General features: G+C 37.9%; 1 protein-coding gene and 1 non-coding gene across 8 annotated transcripts in view; both read left to right on the forward strand.

Annotated features, from left to right (window-relative positions):
• The window catches only part of Fmn1 (formin 1), a 451,810-nt gene that overhangs the window by 387,526 nt on the left and 43,290 nt on the right, over nt 1–20,994 (forward strand). The window lies entirely within an intron of this gene.
• Nucleotides 8,392–8,556, forward strand: LOC115071699. Its single transcript, XR_003850789.1, has one exon. It is a non-coding gene; the product is annotated as a U1 spliceosomal RNA (small nuclear RNA).

Raw genomic sequence — 20,994 nt, forward strand, 5'->3', positions numbered from 1 at the left:
TCTCTCAGATGTGTCACTGGTGAAGATTTTCTCCCATTCTGTGAGTTTTCTCTTTACTTCCCTGGTTGCCTCCTTTGATGTACAGAAGCTTTTTAGTTTAATGAGGTTCCATTTGTTGATTCTTGCCCTTGTTTCCTGAGCAATTGATGTCTGGTTTAGAAAATCCTTTCCTACACCTATATCTTATAGGTTTTTGCCAATGTTTTCTCCTAATAGTTTCAGAGTTTCGGGCTTTACATTGACATCTTTGATCCATTCAAAATGGACTTTTGTGCAGGGTGAAAGACAGGGGTTTAGTTTCATTCTTCTACAGGTGGAGATACAGTTTTGCCAGCACCATCTGCTGAACATGCTGTCTTTCCTCCAGTGAATATTCTTGGCCCCTTTGTCAAATATCAGGTGGCTGAAATTGCATGCATTCATATTTGGGTCTTCAATTTTGTTCCATTGATCTATGAGTCTATTTTTGTGCCAGTACCATATTGTTTTTATGACTATAGCTCTGTAATACAGCTTAAAATCTGGTATAGTAATCCCCCACCCCCAGCATTGCTGTTAGTGCTCAAGGTTGCTTTGGCTATCTGAGGTCTTTTGTACTTCCATATGAATCTTAAGATGGTTTTTTCCAATTCCGTGAAAACTGTCATGGGGATTTTGATTGGCATTGCATTGAATCTATAAATGGCTTTTGGTAGGATGGTCATTTTCACAGTATTAATTCTTCGAACCCATGAACATGGGAGGTCCTTCCATCTTCTGATGTCTTCCTCAATCTCTTTCTTAAAGATTTAAAATTTCCATTGTAGACCTCTTTAATGTCTTTGGTCAGGTTTACTCTGAGATATTTTATTTTTCTTGCAGCTATTGTGAAGGGGAGTGTTTCCATGTGCTCTTTCTCTGATGGCTTGTTACTGGTATGTAGAAAGGCTACAGACTTTTGAAGGTTAATTTTGTAACTGCCACTTTACTGAACAGGTTAATAATATCTAGGAGTTTTCTGATGGAATTTTTGACATCTCTTAGATATAGCATATCATCTGCAAAAAGGGATAATTTGATCTCTTCTTTTCCAATGATTACTCCTTTACTTTCCTGCTTTTGTCTTATTGCTCTTGCAAGAGTTTCAAGTACTATGTTAAAGAGAAGTGGGGATAGTGGACAGCCTTGTCTGGTTCCTGATTTCAATGGGAATGCTTCCAGTTTTTCTCCATTTAGAATGATGTTGGCTGTGGGTTTGTTATATATGGCTTTAATTATGTTGGGGTATGTTCCCTCCAATCCAATTCCCTCGAGGACTTTGAACATAAATGCATGTAGAATTTTGTCAAAGGCCTTCTCTGCATCTATTGAGATGACCACGTGGTTGTTGTCTTTGAGCCCATTTATATGATTTATGGCATTTATTGACTTACATATATTGAACCATCCCTGCATCTCTGGGATAAAGCCGACTTGATCATGGTGGATGATCTTTTTGATGTGTGTCTGTATGCAGTTTGCAAGTATCTTGTTGAGAATTTTTGCACCTATGTTCATTAAGGATATGGGTCTATAGTTTTCTTTTTTGGTTGTATCTTTACCTGGCTTTGGTATTAGAGTGGTGCTGGCTTCATAGAAGGAATAAAGGGAAGTCCTCCCTCTATTTCTATTTTTTTGAATAAATTAAGTAGTATTGGATGTAGATCTTCTTTAAATGTCTGATAGAATTCTGCTGTAAATCCATCTGGTCCTGGGCTTTTTTTAGTCGGGAGGTTTTGTATTACTGTTTCAATTTCTTTTTGTGTTATGGGTCTGTTTAACCTGTTAATCTCTTCTTGGTTTAGTTTTGGTGGTTCCCATGCCTTTAGATATCCATCCATTTCTTTTAAGTTTTCAAATTTGGTAGCATATAGGTTTTTAAAGGAGTCCCTTATAATGTTCTGTATCTTTCTGGTGTCTGTAGTGGTGTTTCCCATTTTGTCTCTGATTTTGTTGATTTGGAGGTGTTCTTTCTTTCTTTTGGTTAACTGGGCTAGCAGTCTGTCAGTCTTGTTTATCTTTTCAAAGAACCAGCTCTTGGATTCATTGAGTCTTTGTATTCTTTTCTTTGTTTCTATTTAATTAATTTCTGCCCTGATTTTTGTGATTTCTTCTTGTCTGCTGGGTTTAGGTTTCATTTGTTTTTGCTTTTCAAGTGTCTTGAGTTGCAGCATTAAGTCTTTTTTTTGAGTGTTCTTTCAGATTTTTTTATGTAGGCCCTTAGAGCTATAAACTTCCCTCTAAGGACCACTTTCAGCATGTCCCAGAGGTTTTGTTGTGTTGTATTGTCCTTTTCATTTAGTTCCAGAAATACTTTTATTTCTTTCTTAATTTCTCCTTTGACTCATTAATCATTCAGGAATGTGTTGTTTAATCTTCGTGTGTTGCTCATGTAGCTACTAGGGCTTCTTCTGGTGTTGATTGTAAGCTTTACTGCATTGTGGTCTGATAGAATGCATGGAATTCTTTCAATCTTTTTTATTTCTTGAGGGTTTTTTTGTGCCCCAGTATATGGTCAATTTTGGAGAAGGTTCCTTGGGGTGTTAAGTAGAAAGTATGTCCTTTGGTGCTTGGGCAAAATACTCGGTAGACGTCTGTTAAGTCCATTTGGTATATGGTATTGTTTGATTCAGGTATCTCTCTGTTAACTCTCTGCCCTGTTGACCTATCTAATGGAGATAGTGGGGTATTGAAGTCCCCTACTATTAATGAATTGGGATTATCTGGGTCTTAAAGTCCTGTAGTACTTTTTTATGAAGTTGGGTGCATCAGAGTTTGGTGAATATATGTTCATGATTGTAATATCTTCTTGATTTATTGTTCCTTTGATCAAAATGAAGTGGCCCTCTTTATCTCTTCTAATTAGTTTAGTTCAAAGTCTATTTTGTCAGATATTAGAATTGCTATGCCTGCTTTTTTCTTAGTACCATTTGCTTGGTATATTTTTTTCCATCCTTTCACTTTAAGATAGTGTCTGTCCTTAAAAGTGAAATGAGTTTCTTGCAGACAACAAATACATGGGCTTTGTTTCTTAATCCATTCACCTAGTCTGTGTCTTTTGACTGGGGAGTTCAGTTCGTTAATATTTAAAGTTATTAATGAAAAATGAATATTGAATCCTGTCATTTTTATTTCTGTGTACATTCGTGAATTAGCTGTACTTTTCCACAGTTATACCTTCATTGCATTTCTTTCCACAACCCCTTGGGTATAGTCATTCCTTTCTTCAGCTCTTTATATTGCTTCCAGAACTCTCTAAAGGGCTGGTTTTGTGGACAGGAATTCCTTCAGCCTATTTATGTCATGGAAGATTTTTCTTTCCCCTTTGACTATAATAGACATTTTATCTGGGTATAGTAATCTAGGTTGGCATCTGTGGTCATTTAAAACTGGGAATACTTTGGTCCAAGCTCTTCTGGCTTTGATAGTTTGCAGTGAAAATTCAGCTGTAATCCTAATGGGTTTTCCTTTTTATGTGACTTGTTGTTTCTCTTTTGCAGCTTTCAGTATTGTCTCTTTGTTTTGTATGTTTAATGTTTTTACTATGATGTGCCATGGAGAGTTTCTTTTCTGGTCCTGTCTGTTTGGTGTTCTATATGCTTCTCATATTTGTATGGGCATGTCTTTCTTTAATTTTGGGAAATTTTCTTCCACAATTCTGTTGAAGGTCTGTTCTATGCCATTACCTTTGGATTCTTCTCCTTCCTGTATGCCTATCATTCATAAGTTTGGTCTTTTTACAGTGTCACATAATTCCTGCATATTCCATTCTTGTGATTTCTTAAATTTTTCATCATCTTTGCTTGAGTGGTCTAGTTTGTCCACTTTATCTTCCTGTCTTTATATTCTGTTTTCTATTTCATTCATCCTATTGGTGAGGCTTTCTCCTGTTGTTTCTAAGTGGCTTACGGAGTGTTTCACTTCCTTCTTCATTTCAGCCTTAGTAGTCTTAATATTTCTAGCTCTTTTCTGAATTTAGAAGTTTATTCCTATCTTCCTTCAGTTCTTTTTCTTTGTGTGATCTTTAAATGCACTGAATTCTTTTATCATGTTTATAATTGTTCTTTTGAGTTCCATGTCCTGTGTTATCTCTAGGGGGTACCCATTGTACTCCTCTAGAGGACTGTTAGCACTTGGTGGTTATATGTTATTTTGATTTTTCATGTTATTATATTTTCCCTGTGACTTTGGCATGTGGATTTCTTTTGCAGATTCTGGTTCTTGTGTGAGACTAAAGCCTTCCTTTGTTGATATTTGGTCTGCTTCACTTTGTAAACTTTATGTGCCTTTGTGGTTTACTTTTTGGGCATGAAAAGTCCACTTTCGGTTCTCTCTTTTGGTTTTATATTGGAGTGGACGGATTGCTTTTGTCTTCAGGAGTTCCCACAGAGGCCCAAATCAGATGAGGATCAGATGCTCTCAGGCTTTCTCCTAAGGTCTGGATCCCTCCAGGAAAGATTTTGTCCCTAGGAATTTGGGAGTTGGAGTGGCCTGGGAGCAGGGCCCAGGATAGATGCTGGTTTCTGGCAGCTGGTGGCCATGCCACTCAGAGATACAAAGGGAGATATGGGTGGTAAGAGACCCAAAGGGCTCCTGGGGACTGCACTGAGGAACTAGGTTGGTCCTGATGCAAAGGATCAGGAAGCTCAAAGGTCAGCCCCAGTGTCCATGAAAGAGGCTGGTGGGTTATGCAGCCCAGAGAAGCAGAGGGAGGTGAGGGTGGGACCAAGACCAGAGGGCTCCTGGGAGAAAGGCTAGTGGATTGTGCAGCCCAGGGAAGCAGAGGGAGGTGAGGGCAGGACCAGGCCCAGAGGGCTCCTGGGGACGGGGCGAAGGAACTGGGTTGGTCTAGATACAAAGGATCAGGAAGCAGTGGTTGTTCCCCAGGTGTCTGGGGAACCAAGACAAGGAATGGGACAGCACCCAGGCTAGGAGGAGAGATGTGATGGGGAGATGGGGGGTGAATGAGGCTGGGGGAGTCAAGGCATGGAAGGCATGATCGACTTACCCAGGAGAGAGGCTGGCGGGTCGTCATGCTAATATATTTTTAATAAAAGATCAGTGAACTGCTAATCTCAGTCTTTATGGATAGGCTGATGATGATGTGTCATACTATGCCAAACAAAGGCAAGAGATAGTCGTCTGGCTTAAAGATTTTACAGTCTCACAGAGAGGACCATTCTTATATTGATTCCACAATAGGGCAAGTGCAGTACAGAGACTACAGGAGATTAATGCAGCCCGTTTTTAAGAGCCTATCATGTGTCAGTACTGTGCTGAGTACACTTTATATAGTCACAATAAAAAAGATAAACATAGTTAGCAAAAGAAAGGAACAAAAAGCAAATAAGTAACCTATTATAAGTTTGTAGACAGTTCATGTCAGGTTTGGTAGGGGCCAAGGTTATAAGAAACTTCTCTTCAATTTTGAAATTTAAACCAAGAAATGATCCAGCCACAGAAAGAATGAAAGAGAAAAACCTCAAGCATAAGGAATATCTCAAGTGTCAGACTTGAAATAAATAAGAACTTGTTTTCTGAGACACAGCTGTGCTAATGAAACTAGAACCAGGACCATCCATCAAAGCTTTAAGGATCATGAGAAAAAGATAATTTTGATGCAATATCCATTGATAACCTTATAAGAAACTAGCAAGACTATATCTATGTCTTTAAAAGAATTTAAAGGTTTATTTATTTGTATTTTATGTGTATGAGTTTTTCCTGCATGTACTACATGCATGCAATGCCTACAAAGCACAGAAGGTATTGGGTCTCCTGGAACTGAAGTTAAAGATTGTTGTTAGCCACCATGTGGGTGCTGGTCCTCTGTAAGACCAGAATGACCATAAGGAAATAGAGTATTACAGGCTCCCGGGACCTTTCTCATATGAACTTGCAGCAATGGTGACAGCATGCACAAGACCCATGCAAACTCAAGCAGACAAAAACTCAGCATAAAACTGTGGAAATGGGCAGCAGCCCCCAATCTGAGCCAAAGAACTATTGGGCAGCTGATTACTGCTGGGTGAGAGAGAGCTGATCCCCTTTAAAAGGGAGTGACTCTAGATAGGCTGGCTAGATGCCAGTGGATGAACTTTTACTGAGGGACGTCTGGGTACAAAATGACAGGCCTTAACATAAATGAAATCCAGTGGGGGTGGGGGGTTTGGGAGGGTGCCAATGGGGAAGGGGTATAAAGATGATTAAGATACTGGGTATGAAATACACAAAAAATCAACAAAAAATATACAACCCCCCCCCAAATTGTTGTGATTGCATTGTAGAAAATAGAGGGAAGGCAACAAGGGTAGACAGAAGGAAGTTCTTGGAGTATCTCAAGTGACAGATGAGGACTTTCAACCTGGGTAGTGGAGATTACAACAGAAAGGTATAAGTGAGCTGAAGATCTGTCTTTGAAGTAGAAAAGACAAGAACTTGGATTTAATCATAAGAGCTGAGCACTAGAACAAATTTCCCCTTGTTTTGATCAGCTCAGTGAATGGATTAGTGATGCTGTTTATGGAAAGAAGGAGGAATATGACAGAAAGATTTTTGTTGGGGGGAGGTGCTCAGGAATAATGTAAATTCTCAGAGTTTGTGTTAAGATATCAAGGTGGGCAGGAGCAACACAAATTTCATGTGGAGATGATAGCTGTGTGTATTGATAACTACATAAAGAAAGAAGAGAGGAGTCGAGAGCTTGGGGGCTGAATATAGAGTACTACAGGAGAAAGAGCCAGTGATGGGGTTGGAGAGAAAATGAGAAAAGTTTAATTAATCTACCCATAGTGAACATTACCATGATCAACTTGCTACTGATAGATATTTCATTTTTAATGATAAGAAAATGTTTCTGAACATGTTTGATTAACCATGAAGTATTATCTGTATGTAACTAACATATCATGAAAGAAACTGGACCCTACATGCAGAGATTCTTGCAAATGGGGTGTTTACATTTTGCTTTATTTTAAGGGCTGCATGAAGGGAATTTTTTACACCACTTATAAAAAACACATTCTCCTAGTATAATCTCAAATTTATGTTGAGATTTAATACACGATAATTGGAATAAAGGGAGCCATATAAGAATCTCAGCCAATGCAAATCACTGTTTAGATTTAGGTCCTCCCCCCAAAATGAGACATGCCATTTCAGGTGGCTTTATGTTTATTTAATAACAAGATTAATAATAAAATGTCCAAAGATTTCTTTCGTACCTTCACCCCCACTCTTCTACCCCCACCCCCGCCTGCCACCAGTCCTCCCAGTATGGCATCTGGTGATGGTGGTGGCCAGTGCTGTCATCTCTAAGTAATTTTGAAAACTCTGTGTGGCTTGCAGCACTTTAATGAAATCTTATTTTTTCACAAATGCCATTCTGTAGAACCATTACAAAAGGAAGCATATGGCATTTGTCAGGAGTATATACTCCGTCATGGTCTTCCAACTATTTTTTTTTATTCTTTATTTTTTTAGAAGAAGCATTTCATTACAGCTTTAACATACTCAGTAGCAATTTCCAGAGCAAAGATACATCTCTTTCAAAAGTGGCTATAAATTTTTAGGTTCACAGTTGAATTAATACAGTTATACAATATTGGACTCAATATAAACCCTGTAAGACATAAAATTGAATGAGTTTTTAACCTTTAAAAAAATCTCCATTTCATTTTAAAATATACTGTTTCTTACAGAAAGACTCATCTTTAATGCTAATAACACTTAGATGTTTGCACATGCATCTCTAATCTGTATGTATCTGGTTATTGCTAGTCACAGTTGGTTACTTTTATGGTTGCACTCAAATCCTTGGCTCCTGTGTATAAAGTCATCGGGTAGATTTCAATGGTAATGTTTATCACCTCTACTGATTAACATGATGTAAATTTTTACACTTCAACTATTGTTAAGATAGGATGATATAACTGCATGCTCCATGTCTTCTCTCTTATGAGTTGAAAGAAACCCAGTCTGTGAAGAGCACACTGAGTAAAAAAGTTATCCATAAAGCATTCTGTAGCACACGCATAACTACCACTGCATGTTGGAATAGTGTCTTTTAGTGACTTTGCCTCTACATTGATGCCTTTTTTAATTTATTTTTATTTTATGTGTATGAGTGTTATGCCTACATGTATGTAACTACACCTGTTTTGCAAAGCCCATGGAAGTCAGAAGGGGGTGTCAGTTGTTAGGAGCCATGTGGGTGCTAGGTTCGAACCTGGGTCTTCGATTACTCTTAACTGCTGAGCCACCTCTCCAACCCCACATTGATGCCTTTTAAATAGGTATTTTTAATGGTTAGTTATGATTTTATTGCCACATCATTATTTCTGACTATTATACTTTGGTGTTTTATTTACATTAATACTTAACCTGGCAGGGGAGACACCGTGATCAGGAAGGTGGTTTTCCCAGGGCAAGGCTCATCCATTGCACTTGGGATGTGCTGATCCCTGCGATTTCTCCAAATGCGGGAAACTCAACTGCATAATTTGTGGTAGCGGGGGACTGCGTTCACGCTCTTCCCTGGCCAAATAAAAAAAAATGTGAAAAGAATCTGAAAGCATACATGCACTGTCACATCGTCATAAAACCTATATAAGAAGAAATGTAACTTTGGAAACTTAAACAATTGTCTAGAATTACAAGACGAGGAAAAAAATTCTCATTCTACAGTACAGCCCTCTTAGGCATACCTTGAAGTAAAAAAAAAAAAAAAAAAAAAAAAAAAAAGTGTCTGGTTCAGACAGGACTACAAAAAGAGCTCTCGGATAAAAGAGACAGAGCAGAGCCTTGCATAGTTACTGATTTCAGTGTAGAAAGGGTACCCTGCCTAGTGAAATCTTCTGTCTCTCTTTGACTCTCTCAAACAACTAAATTGCAAACTACAGCTCTTGTACTCACTGGATAAACTCAAACATAAAGATTGGCTCAGTATTTAGAATTGACAAGTTGAGAAAACCAGATACCAACAAACAGAAGTTTTACCTGAGAAAACACACATGTAGAAAGAGCACATCTGAATGTGTGTGTTTTATAATCTTGGAGAATTCCAAGAGGCAGTTACCTCTGTAAGAAAAAAAGCCTAGTGGAGGACACAAAAATGAAAAATTTCCATCATGTAATTTTAAAAAATTATTGTGTATACTGGACGGTCAGTTAGGCATCACATCACTGAGAAAAAAAATTAGTATGCTAAAAGATTAAGTCAAGGAATCCTGGACTAGAACATAATGAATAACTTTGATGGAACATTTAGAGAAGAACTGATACATAGAAATGGATGCAGAAGTTAGTCTCTGTAATCACATATCTCAATGCAAGTCAAGAAAAGAGGAGAAGAGGTATTTAAACAATGAAGAAAGGTTTTGCATTTTTATTGAAAGCTCACAAAGGCAATGAAAGATCAGTGCACACATATATATTCCCTTAGTTTTTCATAATGAGCTTTAGAAAATCAAAATTTTAGAAGAAAAAAGCCTGACAGCTAGACAACAGATTTCTCAGCAACAACACTGGATATAAGGAAAAAGTGGAGCAATAGATTTAAATTTTTGAGGGTAAAAATTTAAAACCTAGAGTTCTTTATTAAGCCAAACCATCATTAAAATGAATGTGAAAAGTAAATTCTCTAAGAAACACAGAGCTCAAGTTTACTGTTCATGCATCTTCACAACAAAAACAAACTGGTGACTCCAACAAAATTCAGCCAAAAAGAAACAGTTACAAAGCTTGATAAATAGAAGTGAGAAATAAATATAGTTAGGATAAAGTGAAATACATCCAAACCAAAATAAACATGAATAGCGTAACCTGGGCAGCTGAACACGCGCCAAAATGACACAGTAGAACAGGAAAGAGGCCAAGAAGGGAGGGAGTGGGCATGGATTTGATCAAAACACCTTATATGCATGTATGAAATCTCAATAAATTATTTATTTTTAAAAAATGAACCCAGAAATAAGTAGAATGACAAAAGATACAATAAACAAAGAAATTAATAAAACAATGTTATGTGTTAATACTTATTAATGCTAAACATTCATTTTTTAATAATCCTTCAGTAAAATTACAGATGATGCCAATGTGGTATATACAACTACAGAATTCCTCAGGAAATACAGTAGAAAGTCAGACTACCCTTGCTGTTGTTCCAGATCAGTGTACTGATGCTTAATTACATACTTTGAGAGTCACAGCTGCTATGGGTGTTGACGTTAAAAGGTATTCATTAGCAGAAGAGGGTGTAGAAAGATTGTAAGAGCAAGGGTTGGTACATGAACATGAGGAAACGGGCTTTCAGGTCTCTGGGAACTTGTTCATATGAACTCACAAGACTCATGATGACTCAAACAAAAACCCAACATAGAACCAGGAAAGTGGGCAGCAGGCCCCAATCTTGGCCAAGGAACAATTGGCTACTGACTACTGCTGGGTGACAGAGAGTAGATCCTCTTTAAGGGAGTGATTCTAGACAGGCTGACTAGAGGCCAGTGGATGAACTTGCACTGAGGAACATCTGGGGACAAAAGCTTGGCCAGATATATGACAGAATGCATGAAATCAGTGGGGGGATACGAGGAGGGGTGTGAATGGGGGAGGGGGTCTAATATGATTAAGGTTTATTGTATGAAATGAACAAAAGCTCAATAAAATATACATTAAAAATTAAGGTGTTTGTTAGTCACAAAGTTAGAATTTATCATGTTCAAACCAGTAAAGAAAAAGTAAGCAAAAACAAACTGATGAATCCAACAAAATTCAGCAAAAAAAAAAAAAAACCAGTTACAAAGCTTGATAAATAGAAGTGAGAAATAAATATAGTTAGGAGAAAGTGAAATACATCCAAACCAAAATAAACGTGAATAGTCAGCATAACCTGGGCAGCTGAACACTCACAAAATGACACAGTAGGACAGGAAAAAAGGCCAAGATAGAACCACTATGGTTACTATTCTTTAAAAAAGTAAAATTTTATTGAGTCTGTTCTTTGACAGTTTCACACTTGCTTAGTGTGCATTCCAATTATTATAACCCTCAATCACCCTCCCACTCTGTTAACCAAAACAAGTTCCCTTCTCATATTTATGACTTTTTGCTTTGTTTTGTTGAGACCCATTGAGTTTAACCGGAATCATCTTTGTATGGGTTTGAAACTATCCTCTGGAGTTTGGTGGGCACCTCAGTGGGTACACAACTGAAAACAATGATTGTCCCTCCCCCAGAATCCATAGTAGCCGATAGTCTAGCTGGGAGGAGTAGGGCCCAGTAAGTGCCTTCAGGATTCATGATTGACTATTGATAGACTCTGTCTTGTGGAGACCCATTGCAGGCAGGCATAGCTGCTCTAAGGTCATGAGTGCTTTGGCTAGTCCATTGTTGATACTCTTGAGTATGTCTTAGAAAATCAATGATGTCTGCACATCACTTACTTATATTTTCAAAAAGGGTGGGGAGTGAGGCTGCTACCTCACTCACTTGCAAATGTTTAATGACCTAAATATAAAGAAATAAGGCACAAGCAAAAAAAATACATAAGCTGTATCATAAGAAAATATAGGTCATCTTTTATAATTTGGGGGCCTTCTTCAAATGATTTAAAAGACAAGAGACATGGAAAAAATAACTTGATGCTCTCAAATTAAATATATGTTAAATATATGATCAACATTATCAACAAATTAAAAAAGAAAGCTTAAGAAGAGTTTTATGCAATCTAGATAACCAAGGGTTTGTACCAATGTCTATCTGATTTGCAAATCTAAAATGTTTCATAATAACAGTTGTTGGTCCTTAGGAGTATAAAATGATACTGCCATCATGAAGGACTATTTGACAGTCTTAAATAAATTAAAACTGTGTTTACATGATTAGGAAGCAAGTCTGCTTTTGTGTGTCCAAGAAAACTTACAGGTTAGCACCAGGGGTGCTCAGAAGTTCTAGAAAGGTACATACAAAACTGTTAACAGTAGTTAAGTCTTAGACTACTAAATTAGTGGAGGATGTAGTACGCGGGACTATCAAAAGGCACTTTATCTGATTGAGTTTGCATGGGTCTTGTGCATGCTAACACCATTGCTCTAAGTTCATATGAGCAAGTTCCCAGGAACCTGCAAGACTGTTTCCTTATGATCATGCACCAACCCTGGCTCTTACAATCTTTCCGCCCCCTTCTACAATGGTCCCTGAGCCATGGATGGGTGAGGATTAAAATAGGAGTCCTATCCAGAGACATTCACTCTGCAGTCTCTTATTCTCTACACTTTGGCCAGTTGTGTCTTCTGTGTGCATCATATTCTGTTGCATGAAGAATCTTTGCTGGTGAGAGTTAAGAGATGCATTAGTGTTCTCTCTACCTCCTGTTTCACTATGTCCATGAGCCTTAGGTGTAGAGGTTCCGTGTATATGTGTCACTTAGGACTAGGCATCTCTCAGATACTTACTGTCTGTGTGTGACCAGTTGTCAAACTCTGTGCTAGTCTCTCTCTGTTGCAAAAAGAAGCTTCTTTGATGAGCAGTGAATGGTATGCATATCTGTAAATAAAAGTATTGCTATTTAGCATACAATAAGAAATTACATTTATCTAGGAATATGACAGATGTAGAGTTGTCTCTAGAATCTATGACCTCTCCAGTCATGTGTATTTGGCTATGTTTATAGTACCACATATGAGTTCCCTCCCATTGAGAGGGCTTTAAGTACAATGCCCAACATAAAACTGGGGAGATAGGCAACCAGTCCCAACCTTAGCCAAAGAACAACTGATTATTGCTGGGTGAGGGAGAGTTGATCTTCTTTAAGGGAAAGACTCTAGATAGGCTGACTTGACTCTAGTGGATGAATTTGCACTGAGGGACATCTGTGTACACAAACTTGACTCACTAGGCCTTAGCATATATGACAGAATGCATGAAGTCCATTGAGGAGGCTATGGGGGTGGGGGTAGAGATAGGGGAGGGAGTATAAGGACGATTAAGTTTTATATGAAATGCATAAAAATATACACTAAAAGGGCACTTTATCTGTTAATGTTTAATGTTTTTATTAGGAGAGTACATTTTAACTAGTCATTAAAAATTAATTTGGGGTCATGAAGACTTGTGGAGATTGTCTAGTCATAAAGTGGTTGCAGCACTAGCATAAGGACCTGAGTTCAGTTTCTAGCACCCAAGTAAAACTAAGCATGATGGTGCTTGCCTGCAATCCCAAAAATGGAAAAGGCAGAGGCAGAGGCTCCATAGGGCTCGCTAGACAGCCAGTCTAGTCCAGTGCGTGAACTCCAGGTTCAGTGAGAGACCCTGTCTCAAAAACAAGCCGGAAAGCAAACATGGGAAACACCTGATAGCAACCTCTGGCCTTTGCATGCACACTCACACATGTGCACATACATGAGCACACATACATATACACCGACAAGTAATTTTTAAGAGTGGACGTTTTAGTTTTAGTTTCACAGACTTTACAAATTAAGGGTCTCCCTTTATAGTTGAAAAGAAAAGTCTCCTGATTGTTAAGGCGAGTTTCCAGGTTGAGTCCAGGGTTTATGTAGTCAAGAGTCTCTGTGACTTGTGCCTACTTGCTACAGTAAGGAGAGTTTTAAAATGAGGATAAAGTTTATATACCCCCTTCACATCATGTTGATAAATTTTGGCTGGAAGTTGTCTGCGTTTATCTTTAGGTATATCCATTTTAAATGTCTAAACGTCTGTAGTTTTTTGTTTAACACTGAAGTGGATGGACTTATTTAGTATTCCATTTGGGATGGCAGATACTAAGAAGGACATCAAAGGCAGATTACCCTCTCCTGTCCTGCTTCAAGTACGTAGAAAATGGTAAGCTATGCACTGAGACTTTTAACTTTGTTATGTGAATGGCATTAAACCCACCACAAAGTCATTGCCAATAATAACATCATTGTTTCACTGAGCTGCTATATATGACTGTGAGTCATTTTTCTTCCTCAAAATAGTTTTTTTTTTTTAAGTTAGGTCTAAATTCCCAACTTTTGACCATTTTTTTCCCTTGCTTCAGATTTTTTTTTCTATCCATCATTATGTTTCCTTAAGAAACTTCTTTAAAATTTTTTTAAGGGAAGGAACAAAGCTAGCAAAGAAACAGATGTGTCCCATATAAAATATGCAATAAATCTTGTCCCACAAATTCTTTGCTCTGAACTTTCTGACAGAAACTGTCAAATATCCACTTTAATTCAGGTATAAAATGTTCGCTCCGTGTCATGGCGCCAACCGCCATATGCTAGAATAAAGTTAGTGACCAGTCATAAAAACAGCAGCATAAGCACCTTTGAAACCGTACAAGTCTTCGTGGGTGAGAACGACCCATGTAAATCCATGGGGAATTAATCTCAGCTTTGCTACTATCCTGCTGAGCATTTACAATGAGCTTCTACTCCCACACAGCAGCAGTAGTAATACTTTTTAAAAGGAGAGAGAATATAAGAGCGTTGTGTCCCCCTAATGAGCCTGTGGGGGGAGGGGCTGCCGGATCCCAAGGCAGTGGCTTCTCCTCCCCCTCCTCCAACTCTGGCATCCCTTCAAGAGGCAGGCCCTGCATGGCTTGAATATGTGGGCTTCCTCTTCAACTGGCTCAGCCTGGCTTCTCAGATCACGTGAAACCAATCTCCCCAAAGCGCAATAACAAGCGATGACTTAAGCTTCATAAATCATCGTTATCATCCATCCCACAGGAGGAGGTCCTGCTATGGGTTTTCTCCAGTAAAACATTTCAGCCCTCTGGTTTCATGAGCCTCCCTGAACCTCCTTCTGAAATCACCTTCATGCAGCAAACTCAGTTAGCTCCAGGCTCTTGCCTAAAGAAGGTAGCGGAGCTTCTCCAGTCTACCTAATTTTGGAATGTTTTCGCATCTCCTGAAATACCAGGAGACTCACTTCCTAAAATGTGTGCGTAAATGCATGTATGTGGGGGGGGGGGCAGGGGGGGGCAGGGACAGGGACAACACTTGTCATATGCCCAGAGGCCTCACGCTTGCTTCCAAGGGTTATAAGGAACATCAGTGCTTTTTTCCTATTAAGGATCTTTTCTTTGCTCTATATTTCCCAAATATTTAAACGAGAGAAATAAAATGCAGCTTACTTTGTAGTATTAAACCCTATTTTAACACTTATAGACATCTCAAACAGTTTTTACTAAACTCCAAAAGTGGGCAGACTGAAGGGTGAAGAGATGCATTACTTTCATGTTAAATCAGCTCACTCTGCATTAGCTATATTTGATAATATTTTAATAATGCTTTGTAAACATTTCTGCTATAGGATCTCATTTAAGAAGTGCTGCCAAAATAGTTTTGAAATGGGATAGCATGAGTTTCTAGAACATTCTGTTATTGGACTAGAATAAAACTATTTTGAACAAAATAAAATACTACAAAATAAAACTACTTTGAACAAAAGCTAAATTTTAATAGCTATTTTCAGTAATGTTAAATTTAAATATAGATTAATTATAAAATTTATTCAAAGTTGAACTCTTCATTGGCATAATAAGAGAAGCAAGAAGCTGCATTTCTATAGTCAGTATGGGTCCTTCCGTATGTGCTGTCACCATTATGGAAGGCAGCTATGCTCACCACTATACCACCAACACACAGTCACCATTATGTGCTTATAGATGACTACAGTTATGAAACTGGGTTGACATATTAGTATGGGCCATTACTTCAAAAAAGTAATTTTTAAATTTTTTTCCTCTAATATCTAAATGTTCTATAACGAGGATTTCTTTTGTAAAATCTGGAGACAATACAAAGATTAACTGAAAATGACCCACTTTAATTTTCATTCTTAATGATCTATTTTCATATCATTAGCATAAACAAATTTGTATCCATTGCTGTACATTTTCTTATCAGAAGTGCTCCTGTAGGAGGATGGCAGTTATTGTGGGAAGGTGATTCTGGAAGCATCTGCCTGGCACTGGGTTAAGCTCAATATATAGGTACTCTCCAGCCAGCAAACATAAATAGTGCAGTCACTTTTTAAACAAATCCTGGTTTCTTTTACTCCAACTATGATGGTCTGTACTAAGGACCCTCCTGTGTATCTTCAATTGACAGAGCAAATTAAATGTGCTTTGATGTGGAAAATTTCTCCTATAGAACCTTGTTAGGAATTCCAGTTTCCTCACTGTGATGTTTTGAATGAGAATATCCCCCCATAGGCTCTAAGTACTTGGACATTTTTGTCCCCAGTTGGTGGCACTGTTTTGGGAGGCCTTAAAAGGTGTGGCCTTGCTGGAGGAAGCACATCACTGGGGGTTGGCTTAGAGAGTTCTTAAGCCTTGTGAGATTTCCAGTTGCTTCCTGTGCCTGCTTGAAGATGTAAGTGTTCCACTTTCTCCTCCAACCACCTCTTGCCACCATGCCTGCCTGCCTTGACAGACTGTCCCCTGGAAAGTTAAGCTCAAATAAACTCTTCCTTCTATGTGTTGCCTTGGTCATGGTGCAGCAACAGAAAAGTAACTAACGTACTCAGTAGTTTCTCTTATGGAAAACACTGCATGCAAAAACAGCTACTTACTTCATCACACCAAGATATGAGTAACATCACAACTATGAAAATCTGCTATGCTTGGATACCATTGCTAGTGGACACATTTCCATTCCCTGCTACAACAAATCCTTGATCCAATGAAAGCAAAGTGGATTAGAAGGTATTTTGAGATTGTAAGGCAGCTACTATCAGGAAACCTAGATTATTATATCAATAGTTTCCATGGCCTCATGAACTTGTTTTCTTAAGTTTACTTAGCATTGGCCAGGATTCTGTTAGAAGACGAGTTAAGGACAGAATAGATGCTCTGTGATTTTATTTGTAGGGGATTCTGGTGCTCCACTCACTGAGTAAACATCTGAACAGCTGTTTTCTAGAGGGAGAGCTTCAGTTATTTAATAAATGTATTAAGTAACAAAGACAGCAGAAGTTTGTTGTAGATAAATCTAAATGAAGAAGAAATGTTCTTTGAAAGGGTAGATGCCCCATTATATTCTGTCTCACGTGCAAGTGTGGCATTTTTCCTATTTTAGTTTTTGATTAGTAAAGACTAATCTTACTAAGACGTCTGGCCATGCATAACATATTTTTATCTGAACTTTACTCTTTATAATGTAATCAAAGCCATTCCTTCAAAAAAATTTTGAGGGTGGGAGCAGTGCTGGAGATCAAACCCTAGGGCCTCATGCATGCTAGGCAAGCACTCTACCACGGAGCCGTACCCCCAGCCCCAAATCATTCTTTATATTGGACATATGTCTAGACAGTTCATAAAATATGTAGAATGGTTGCTTTGTAGACTGCAGAAGTTCACATTTGTGTGTATATGTGATATAAAGGCATTCAATATGAGTGCCTGTCCACTTAAATTTAACTTGTGCAAGTGCTTGGTTTTCGGTTATGACTTATTTTTTGTTGCTCGATTCTATGAAGATATGACAGTTTTATGGTTTTCTAGCAGGGACCTATGAAGAATAATAGTGTGGTAGTAAAAACTGGCCTGAAATGAGGGAACATAGTCTTTTTTGTTCAAAGTTAGTTGTGTGACTTTAGGCAAATCATTCAGTATTCAGTGTGCTCTGCCCCTGTATTCAGTGTCTTTTGTTTGCTTTATTGACTATATTACATGACACTAATTCATTTAAAAGCAATTAAAATTTTATGGAAAACAAAAACCATCTTAACAAGAGGCAGGCATAGCAGTCCTAATACTTTGGCTTATAATTACCATCTAATATTTTAATAGAATATTTTATGACTATGCCATTTCTGTCACACTCATTATGACATCTTAACCACATCCTATCTTATGCTTTGCATTCTTTTGTTTACTTATAATTATTCTATAGCATTTTCTCATGATAATCTTTGCAAGCACAATTTGGGGTTTGTATATCTAGTCTAAGTGTGCCACATCTTGGGGAGTTATTATAAGGATTCACATGTTATTAAAGGGAAAAACAAGATACTCAGTTACTCAGACAAGGAATCCAAGAAAAACTGAACAAGCAAATGTTATGTATGACAAGGAATTGTGATGTTAGGGCATCATTAAAACTGGCATTTGCTAATTAATGTGCTAGGTCAGGTGCAATGGCTGAGCACCTCACACAAACATATCTGTTCATTATGTGACAACTCTCTAAAGTGGCTCTATTTAATTTATAAGTTAGAAAACTAAGTCTTAGTCAAATTAAACAGCTTATAAAAAGCCAACAGTTAGAAAATACAGTGGTTTGAAGCTTTAGCTCTGCCATATCCACAAGTGTAGAACTTAGCTTCATATATGAGTTTAAATGATCTGTTTAAATTCCTTAGCATCATACCTGACACACTTTCACACTCAACAAGTGTTCATGGCATTCAGTGTTGCTACCAGAAAACTGGTGATCCCAATCCACTGCTTCCTTAGCAACTGCTCAGCCAGCAGATGGACTCCCCTTGGAAGTCATTGGTAGAGACTCTTGAAAGGAAGGAGATAAAGAACAGTACAGCATTCTGTTATTGAAAAATCCAGTGTCTATTTGTTTGATTTCCTATTGTTTGACTTAATTCACTTTTGAACCATAGCATGAAGGTTGACACTAGGTAATTTCTTAGGTTTTTTTATCACTCAAAAGTTCTCAAGTATAAGATTTTGTTTTATCTAGTGCATAAATGGATAAGTTAAGATATAAAGAAATCAGGGCTAGGGAGATGATTCAGTAGTCAAAGCACTTGCCTTGAAAGTATAAGGACCTGAGTTCAAATCCCTAGAACCCATGTAAAGCCAGGCAATGCACATCTATAACCCCAGCAGTCCTGCAGCAAGATGGGAAGCAGTGACAGGAGAAACTCATGGGCCAGCTACCCTGGCATATGCGCAGGGACAACAAAGAGACCCTGTCTCTAGGTAGAAGATGAAGACCAACCCCTGAGGTTATCCTCTATCCAACACGTGTATACACACATGAGCACACATGTGCACACTCACAAACGCACATCCATATACACCAAAAGATTTTAAAAACTAAAAAAAAGATGCAAAGAATCCAGTGGTAGTCCTGAATAATATGAATAGTTATCAGAAACAGTTATGGGAGACACAAAGTAGCCAAATAGAGAGAGGTTTTTCCAACTTGTTAATGAGGTCCTTCCTTTAGGGTTGAGCACTACAATGCTATGATAAAAAGACAAGTGAGAATTCTGCTTTTGAAAAGCACTGCATTAAGTCCGAGAGTAAGTGGACAGATAGCCTGTTATCACTTTTCTCAAGAACCTGTCACAAATGCAAACTACCACAGCTTTGGATTCATTTTTACAAATTAATGGTTACAAATTAATTTTTGCAAATCACTGATTACTAAACACTAGATTCACAGTTTCAAAAGCTAAACATTTGAGTAAAAGGTTTAAAATAAAGCAACGAAACAAATAAACAAAAAGCGCACAGTCCATGCATTCCAGAAGTTATACATCTTTAGCTAAGTGCTAATACCAAGATAGGACAGAGCTATCTGGGGCAAAGGCCTTCTGTCAATAATAGTAGACCTATAATTTGTCACTGAATGGTTATTTAGAGCCTCACAGCTCTACACCTCATTGTTTTTGGAATTTCACCAAGATTCTTAATACAATAAAATGGGAGTAGTCCTCTTAAAAATTGAGTTTTTCTCTGAAAGATGTGGCTAAAGAATTCACTATACCAAGACATTTCTTAAAGACTTCTAGAGCGCTATAGAAGGCCTGATTGACCCTTCTCATTGGGGATGAGATGACTGGGTGATAGTTCAACAGTATAAGGAGAAATGATCTATGTAAATTATTCTCTAAGTAAGAAATATAAATATTTATATTTATAAATATTTGTATTTAGAAGTATCTGTAAAATATATCTAAGAAAAAACATCTTTACAAAAGACCTGTCACTTTGGTTAATGCTGATCAGTTAAAGGCAAGGGTGGACCTGGACAATGGAAGCATGCAGAGATTCAAGACCTGCTTGAGAACTAAACACCTGCCTCCCATTAATGTTAATGAGCCTCTCACCAGATCATTCTAAAATGTTCGCCCTACGGTCTGTTTTAAAGCATCAAGCATCAGGAAATTCAGAGTGAAAGCTGAAATTCCATCTCAGAATGTTCTCTCTGATGTATATTCTAAGGAAAATGTGTAGTTCAGTGCAGATCCAAGATACCACCTTAGCAGTTGAGAATTCTGGAGAAAAACAAAACTCCCTGGGAAGTAGTGGGGACATGGGATAGCATACTATATTATGAGTCAAAACCCTTGATCCTAACCTAGGCGCATAATAGCAAAAAAATGGAGAAAGAAAATGTGGTGTGTATGCACAATGGAATATTTTCATTCCTAAAGAAAAATGAAGTTATGTTGTTTGTAGGAAAATGGATGCAACTGGAGATAACAATTATGAGAATTAAGCCAGTTCCAAAAGACAAATATGTTTCCTCTCATCTGTGGTTCCTAGATTTTATATAGATATATAAAATCATGTGTGTAGCTATGATAGGAAAGTAGAAGCAAAAGTGTCTAAGAGAACAAAGGAAGTTAACAGGAGGTGGGAGGTAAGAGATGGGAGGGAAGAGATGGGGAGGGAGAAGATGTTCAAGGTACAATATGAAAATGTCCTCCTGAAACAGTACCATATATAAGGAACATAGCCAATGAGAATTAAGAGAAATAATAACCTCAATCCTACCACCTTTAGTTTAAGGAGTGCCTTAAGGAGTGCCTGCCTACTTCATCAACTTGAATTTCCATTTTTTTCCATAATGAAGTTGAGTGGTTAGAGTATAGGTTAGAGCTAGGTTAAGGTTAAACTGTCTTATTAACATCCTCAGCTACTTGGCATCCGTGTTGACCTGAATGGAAAAGATTTCAGTGTACAGTCAGTCATAAGCATTAAGGAACTTCTCTAGACTATACACAAGCAGAGGG

The sequence above is a fragment of the Nannospalax galili genome, unplaced genomic scaffold, assembly GCF_000622305.1.
Source record: "Nannospalax galili isolate Female #2095 unplaced genomic scaffold, S.galili_v1.0 scaffold999, whole genome shotgun sequence".
NCBI classification, from domain to species: domain Eukaryota; kingdom Metazoa; phylum Chordata; class Mammalia; order Rodentia; family Spalacidae; genus Nannospalax; species Nannospalax galili.